The sequence below is a fragment of the Musa acuminata genome, unplaced genomic scaffold, assembly GCF_036884655.1.
Source record: "Musa acuminata AAA Group cultivar baxijiao unplaced genomic scaffold, Cavendish_Baxijiao_AAA HiC_scaffold_1138, whole genome shotgun sequence".
In the NCBI taxonomy this organism is placed as follows: Eukaryota; Viridiplantae; Streptophyta; class Magnoliopsida; order Zingiberales; family Musaceae; genus Musa; species Musa acuminata.
Genome location: NW_027021350.1, coordinates 115,001 through 124,209, shown reverse-complemented (window position 1 = coordinate 124,209; position 9,209 = coordinate 115,001).

The window sequence follows — 9,209 nt, the reverse complement described above, 5'->3', positions numbered from 1 at the left end:
CAAAAACGAGCCAAAACTAGCCATATTTGGCTATGCGAGCGAGCAGCGAGTTAGACCTCAATCATCCACCTTAATTAATCAGAAACAAATGAAATAGGAGGACCCAAATGTCCTCATCATCCTAGATTCCTAAAATGCATCAAAAAAATTTCCACCAATCATTATAGTTCATTAGACCTCAATATATTTTGCACGTCAACATATCAAATATTTCAGTGATCCTCAAACCATGCTCTGATACCACCTCTGTCACGCCCCTCAAAAATATCGATAATATTAAAATTTTCATCACAAATCAATCCAGGATCCAAACTAACATTTGAGGACACTGAAAAAACATTCTACCAAATTCACATCTATGAAACCTGTGTATTTTATAATCATATATCATATCACTCGATAATTCACATTTATGGCAACCCAAGCCAACTTAACAAATATGAACAACATTTATAAATCCACAAGCTAAGTAATTTATACAATCAGAACTCCAACCATTTACGACAAGTTCATATCATCGTAAACTAGACTTGACATTTCGAAATTCCAAATAAGAGAGATCGTCTAACACTTAAACACAGTATATCCATTTCGATTCATTGACAACATTTCATTACATACAAAATATGTTTATACAATAATAACTTAATAACCAACAAGACTTGCCCATAATTCTGAATAGTTATCCACTACCTCAGCCCAATTCAAACATATCAAAGAGTGACAAGCTGACCTGAAAGATTTATATAACAACGGAGTGAGCTAAAAATAGCTCAGCAAGTGACAAAGCATATCTAGCACGAGAAATGACAGTTTCAAATAAACAAGATATCACAATGCAAGACAGAATCCAAGAGATTCAAGGATATCATCTCATTAGATACAGAATCGCAAATGTCATTTCATTCATAACATATTTGGTTCATAACAAATGGAGCATAGAGTAATTGGAGTATAGCAACAGCGTACGAGATGTTCCGGAGTATATTAATTGCAAATAGGACATTTCAGAACATATTAGTTCATAGCAAATGGAGCATAGAATAATTGGAGCATATCAATAGCATACGAGATGTACCGGGGCATATCAATGGCAAATAGGACATTTCAGAACATATCAGTTCATAGCAAATAGAGCATAGAATAATTGGAGCATACCAATAGCGTATAAAATGTTCTGGATCATATCAATGACAAATGAATTATTTCGGAACATATCAATGGTATGTGAGGCATTTTGAAGTATATCAATGGCATAGGAAACATTTTGGAGCATATCAATACAAAATATGAAACATAAGCTCAGACGTCGTACCCTAGCATAGTGCATGTGAGGTTTAACTCAGTGGTGGCTCCATGCCGTGATGAGTTCTCGACTCCATCCACGGGTAGCCCTTTCCTACTCGAGCCCTCTCACCCTGCCCCAAGTGCTAGGTCGGCTCTGAATTTCATATCAAACAGATAGATGGTGAAATGGGATTCCAAACATAATATGGTCCATCCATTTCTAAATGACCACCAAACATAATCTAGAGCATCGCGGGCTCTAAGCACATACCCTTTATCATTTCTGGCAAAGGTCCAAATAATCCCACAAACACTAGAGTACAAAAGGGTATTGTGAACAATAAATTGGGACATCATCGGAAGCACATGCGGAACAATGAAATGTACATGTGCCTTTATGAGTCAATACGATGCAAACATAATCCTTTACAAATGTATTCAGATTTGAAAGAAAATGAAAGCAAGAGTATACAAGGATTCCAAGTAATCACATATAGCTCAATTCAAATAAGAAGGTTAGATGAAATCAATTTCCAAAGGAGTGAAACCAGAATATGTGAAATCGACCAAAGCTCGATTTTTGGCAAAATTCAAGAGACACATTGAACAAATGATTCAAACTATCAATCGTGCTCCAATTTACTCATAAATATATCATTGGAAAGATATTTCAATCTACTTCCAGATAAAACAAGCTTCATATGAATTGAACTGTCCAACAAAGAGAGAGTTACAAATAATTTGGTAAACAAGAGTCGTAGAACAAAATCTTTGTTTGGCAGAATTCATAATGTCAGATTCAACAAATAACTGGGCGGGTGTTTGGATTCCAAATCTTTCAATCAATATATCAAAAGAAAGATCTACGAGTCTAGTTTCCAATGAAATCAGTTTTGAACAAATCAGAGTTTCCAACAAAGACTTATAGGCAGCTCGGTATCAAAAGGTTAGAATCTTAGAAGTTGCACAGATTCGAATCATTACGTCTAAACAGGAGATATATCAAATGCAAGGCAAGAACAATTTAAAGTTCCTCATATTCAAAGTAAATGTAGAGATAAAATTGCAATAAGGAAAGATCAGGACACTTGCAATAGGAAAGATTAGAAAGCTTACAATAGGAAGATCGGAACACTTGCATGAGAAAAGATTAGAAAGCTTGCAATAGAAAGGATCAGAACACTTGCAATAGGAAAGGATCGAAATATTTGCAATAGAAAGGATCGAAACACTTGCCTTTTAAAGATTTTGATCCAAAGATCCAAAGAAGGTGTCAGCCCAAATCCTTCTACTTTTCCTCCGTGTCCTCTCCCTGTTTCGTTTTCTACAGGTCTTCTCTTTTTCCTCCATAACTGCAGCTCATGCAGAACATAGAGGCATAGTCACCTACTCTCTCTTACTCTCATTCCTTCGTTTTCTTTTTCAAACGCAGCTATCGCAACCATCGTCGCTTCCACTACCACAGTCGTAGCCACGACCACAGCTGTTGTCACAACCGTAGCCCCTTCCACTGCACTACTTCATTACTCCCTTCTCTCGTTCCTACTTTTTCTTTCCCAAACACAGCTGCCGTAGATACAGCCGCCACCACTACAGCCGCAATCACGGCCACAGCCCCTTTTTTTTTCCCCTTTCCTTTCTTTCTCTTTCCCAAAAGCAACTCCTACAGCCACCACCGCTGCCGCAGCTACCGCAGCCAACGTCGCAGCCACGGCCACTACCGCAGCTGCCTCCCCTTCTCTTCCTCTCTTCTTCCCTTTTCCTTTCTCTTCTTCTTCCTTTCCTTCTCTTCTTTCCCAACTGCACTACTGCAGTCGCAGCCTCAGCCACGGCCATAGCCTCTTCTTCCTCCCCTGCTCATCTTCCTCTCCTTCTCCTCTTCCAACTGCAGCTGCCATCGCCGCAGCCGCAGCCCCTTTTTCCCCTTCTCTTCTTCCTTTCCTTCCCTTCTTCCTTCCTCTTCCTCTTTCCCTGCCACAGCTGCAGCTGCCACAGCCGCAGCCGCAGCTGCTTCTTTCCCTTCTCCTCTTCCTTCTCCTCTTCCTTCTCCTTCCTTTCTTCTTCTTCTCTTCTTCCTCACCTTCTCTTCCTCTCCTTCTCTTCTAGCTGCACCTGCCACCGCCGCAGTCGTAGCTCCTCCTATCCCTTCTCTTCTTCTCCTCTTCTTCTTCCCTCCTCCTCCCCGACGTCACACACACCCTCTCCTCTATTTCCTCTGCAGGAAACAGAGGTATCACAACCTCTTCTCCTGCTTCCTCTTCTTCTTCTCTTCCTCTTCTTCTTCTTCTCCTCTTCGAACGCCCCACACCTCTCCTTTGTTTCCACCTGCACGAAACAGAGGTGCTGCAGCCCTAGCTACTGCCATCTCTCGCTCCTTTCCCTCTTCCCTCTCTTTTCCCTCTTCTTCTCCTTCTCTTCTTCTCCTCTTCCCTTTTCCTCCCCAATGCCACACACCTCCTCGTTGCAGCCTTGCCGCAACTATCCTCCTCTCTTCTTCTTCTTCTTTCTTCTCCCCACGCCCCACCGCTCCTCTCTCTGTTTACAGAGAGCATGGGAGGCGGTGGGATAAAACCGAAATTTTTTGTTTTTTGTTTTTTTTTGTTTTTACTTTTGCAACTTAACAGTTTAGTCCTTGAAATTTCTATATTTACATATAGGTCCTCCAATTTACATATAAATCTTTATTAATAATTTTTAAAAGTGAGGGATATTACAAGCAGCACCTTTCCTGCTATACGAAAGCCTCATCCTGCTTTGTGCCACCCAAGGGGTTCCCGAGTGCTGAGATGGCTAACGTTTCACTTCGCTCATGACTATCATTGCGGCACGTAAGAACAGCCCAAAAATAGGCCAAAATAGCCCAATAACGAGCCAAAACTAGCCATTTTAGGCTGCGCATTGAGCGGCGAGCGGCGAATAGCGATCGAAGCGACGGGCAGCACCTTCCCTGCTATACGAAAGCCCCATCCAGCCCTGTGCCACCCGAGGGTTCCTGGGTGCTGAGATGGCTGACGTTTTGCTCCGCTCACGACCATCATCGCAGCATGCAAGAACAGCCCGAAAATAGGTCAAAACAGCCCAACAAAGGGCTAAAACTAGCCATTTTTGGCTACGCAAGTGAGCGATGAGCGGCGGACAGTGAGCGAAGCAAGGGGTAGCACCTTCCCTGCTATACGAAAGCCCCATCCTGCCCTATGTCACCCGAGGGGTTCCATGGTCTGAGATGGGTGACGTTATGCTCCACTCAAGATGGTCGCCGCAGCACGCAAGAACAGCCCAAAAACTGGCCAAAACAGCCTAAATACGGGCCAAAACTGGCCTTCGTTGGCTGCGTGAGTGAGCGACGAGCGACGGACAGCGAGCGAAGTGTGGGGCAGCACCTTCGCTGTTATTCGAATACCCCATACATCCTTGTGTTATTTGAAGGTCTGTTAGGACTCTAGCTTGGAGAGTCCTAATTTAGAGGGACATTCATGTAAAACTGTTAGGACTCTAGCTAGGAGAGTCCTAATTGAGAGGGGCATTCATGTAGGTGGTTTTCTTAGAGAAGAATTAGGAGTTGTAAGGGAATAGGAGTCTTGACTAGGAGTCCTATTAGGAGTTGGTTAGAAGTAAGAGTCTTAAGTAGGAGTCCTATTAGGAGTTAGGGTTTAGAAGCCCTATAAATAGCCATGTATTCCTTCTCTTTTCATAAGCAATAGATGAATCTTTTCTGCAGCCTTTGAGCAGCAACTTGGAGGGAGGAACCCCTATAGAGTTCCAAGGAGGTCGATCCCCTAAAGAGATCAACCCCAAGTTTAGAATCTGCAAGGGTTTTACCACCTGGTATCAGAGCAGCGTTCTTGGCATCTCGCTGCCCTTCCACAGCCATCCATCAACCCTCTACAACCATCCAAAGCAATTCCCACAATTGCTTAAAAGATCATCACCGAATTCCGCCATCATCTCCACCACCGCGGATCATCCTTTGATCTTCCCGTGAATTGCAATAGGTTCTGGTTTCCTACCTTACTACTGCTGCAATTTAGTTATCCTTATTCGAAAATCCAAAAAAAAAAAAAAAAAAAATCGTTCCTATATTGCTACATAAACTTTTCGTCACAAAGTTTTCATCTCTACGACGAAAGATACATTGTAGAATTCCAACCGCATAGCACCATCTGTTTGATCTTGCTACTATGCTTTTTCTATCTAAATTTCTACGAAATTTTTATGACATCTTTGACACTTCCTAACAGTAGATAACCCTTTGGTTTCATAAAAAAATTCTTAATATAAACTACTGACCTTTTATGTCCAATCTGCTGTACTTGAATTGCAGAATTCAAGCCGCATAGCACCATCTGTTTGATCTTGCTACTGTGCTTTTTCTATCCAAATTTCTACGAAATTTTTATGACATCTTTGATACTTCCTAACAGTATATTTCCCTTTGGTTTCATCGAAAAATTCTCAATATAAACTACTGATCTTTTATGTCCAATCTGCTGCACTTGAAAATCTATGCTGCAGAAAATTTCAGCTGCATATCGTTGCCTTCACCCATCTATTTGCAATCTTTTTTGAATGAAATTTCTTATACACTTCATAGATCATCTTGGCTTCCATCTAAGATTGATCTATTAAGAAATTCATATCTAAAAATGATTTTATGTTGCTGCAAATTTTCATCGTAACCGGCTGAAATTTTTCGACGACAATTCTGCAATTGCAACTTGCACCAATTTCCTTGCTGTTATACTGCCGAAATTTTCTTGATTAAATTAGATATCCCTGCTGTCATATAAACTGTGATTTTGCTATCAATTCCCTCCTCAATTCTCTCAAGTTTTTGGTGGAAATTATGTCGAGAAACCGTTGTTTCTTCGACGACAATTCTACTCTTACAAGACAGCACATACTTGCTGCAACTTCCACGGATTTCTGTCAAACCTTTGCTACCATCTACCATAGATCCAAAACTTTCATCCACAGCCCTAAAACTCTACTAAACCACACTCTCAAACTGCACCCAAAATAGCCACAAAACAAGCCTAAACCGCAACCTACATCCACCAATCCACCAACACTTTCGACCATCACTTCTCTCAACCTATACATGCCTTTAACCCAACAGCAAAAGAGAGATCTTAACATCATTGATTTGGGGCCATATACTATGGCATCTAAAGAGGCAATCAATGCTAAATTCGAAGCCTTGGAGGCACGAATGGAGGATAAGATTCGGACGCTCTTTACCGAACTCAGATTGGGCCGACCACTAAGCCCGAAAAAATCATATCAAGGAGAGAGCTTTGCCCAATCACACCAAGCCCGAAGAGATGACTTCAAAGGGAGGGTAGGCTATATGACCAACCCCAACTATCCATGCATGAGAGTGGACTTCCCTAGATGGGAAGAAGGAGACCCGATTGGTTGGATCTCGCGCGCGGAGCGATATTTTCGGTACCATAAAACCGCGGATGTATCTATGGTGAAAATTGCAGCTATACATCTTGAAGGAGATGCTATACAGTGGTTTGACTGGTTTGAACATACTTATGGAGTCCTTTCATGGTGACAATTCAAAGAAGGACTGCTGATTCGCTTTAGACCAACCGATTACAAGAATATTGACGAACAACTAGCAAAGATCCGACAAACCTCCACCATTCATGAGTACCAAACCAGGTTTGAAAGGTTATCTAATCAAACTCATGATTGGTCTCAAAAACAGCTATTGTGGACCTTCATTGAGGGCTTGAAGCCGGAGATCCGAGGAGAAGTTAAAGCGCGACAACCGTATACGCTTATGGTAGCCATCTCTTTCGCACGACATCAAGAGGAGCAATTGAACCATGAAGCTCGGAGGACTAGGGTCGCTCCTCAACCAGTAATATTGAAGCCCTCAGCCCCCCCTACTGTCAACCAAGTCCCTGCACCAAAGAGGTTAACAGGAGAAGAGCTTCGGGAGTGATATGCGAAGGGGTTATGTTGGCATTGTGACGAGCCGTGGAGCCGTGAGCATCGCTGTAGTAAAGGAGGACTTCTTATGATTGAATCGATAGAAGAAGAGGTCATTGAACATCCAAAAGAGAGCTTTGAACATGAAGAAGAAGATGCGGAAGAAGAGCCACAACCGACTGACGTTACAGTACACGCACTAGCCAGCTACTCAAACCCGCAAACGATGAAAGTTGGAGGCCTTCTCAAACAACAACCGATCACTGTTCTCATCGACACGGGTAGTACTACTAACTTCCTATATAGTAAGCTTGTTGTTCGGATAGCATTACCTATCGAGAATCGCTGCAGGTTTGATGTTAAGGTCATCAACGGATGGATTTTGAATTGTGATCGTAGGCGCCCGTAGGAGAAACTATTACTGAAGGACCAAGAGATAATTACAGATTTCTTCCTTCTCCCTCTTAATAATCATGAGGCCATGCTCAGAATTAAATGGTTGACGACATTAGGTGATATTTTCTGGAATTTTATGAAACTAATTATGAAATTTTACAGTAAGGAGAAACAGGTGACATTGCACGGGAAACGTGGGGGCGACATAACAACGATTTGCACACAACAAATGGAGAATGTTTTGCATAAAGCATGCAGTGGCTTTTTGGTACAACTTGAGCAGCAAACTAAGGGAGAGCCAATAGAATTTGAAGATCCAAATCTACTTCCTTTGCTTGCTGAATTTTCAAATATATTTGACGAACCGTGCAACCTACCTCTTACCCGTCGGCATGATCATTGTATAACGATTCTTCCAGGCAAATCTTCAGTAAATACTTGGCCATATCAGTATCTACATCTCCAGAAGGATGAAATAGAAAGGATTATAAAAGAGATGCTCGAAACAGGAGTTATTCGGCCGAGTTGCAACCTCTACTCTTCACCGGTGCTACTTGTACACAAGAAGGACGGAACATGGCGAATATACGTTGATTACCGAGCTCTCAATGGCATAACCATCAAGGATAAATACCCTATTCTAGTACTAGATGAATTGCTATATGAAAGGGAGCACAAATCTTCACAAAGATGGACCTTTGATCCGGGTATTATCAAATACGAGTGTACAAAGAAGTCATACCGAAAACCGCCTTTCGAACACACAACGGCCACTAGAAATTTTTACTTTCTTCAACAAAAGTTGGGATATCTTGGGCATATCATATCAGAGGAAGGTGTGACGGTGGACCCCTTCAAAATTGGAGCAATGCAAAACTGGCTGACCCCGAGAAAAATAAAATTGCTATATGGCTTTCTAGGTTGAACAGGCTACTACCGCAAGTTCGTGAAAAACTATGGAAAGATCAGTGCACCACTTACTTCCTTACTGAAAAAAGATGTCCTCCAATGGTTGGACAGAGCCTCCATGGCCTTCGACAAACTTAAGGCAGCCATGACGACAACGCCGGTGCTAACACTACCAGATTTCAACCGACCCTTCATTATTGAGGCCGACACATCTGGAGTCAGAATTAGAGCCATTCTCATGCAAGATGGTCGAACACTCGCATACACTAGCAAGGCATTATCTCCCTCCTATCAAAATAAGTCAACATATGATAAGGAGATGCTCGCCATTGTGCGCGCAGCAATGCGATGGAGACCCTACTTGATTGGTCGACGATTTCAAATTAAAACCGACCAAAAAAGCCTTAAGTACTTTTTGGAGCGAAAGATATCATCCCCTGAGCAGCAAAAATGGGTAACAAAACTTCTTGGATTTGATTATGAAATAACTTACAAAAGGTGGAAAGAGAATATTGTTGCAGATGCGCTTTCGCAACTACTTGAGCAAGCTGAATTTTCGATCGTTTTACTTCCAACCAGCGACTTCCTTGAGGATATTAAGATGGAATGGCAGGAAGATTCGGAGACCAGTAAGATACAAAAAAAATTAGAGGAAGCACCAAGCTCCGTGGCTC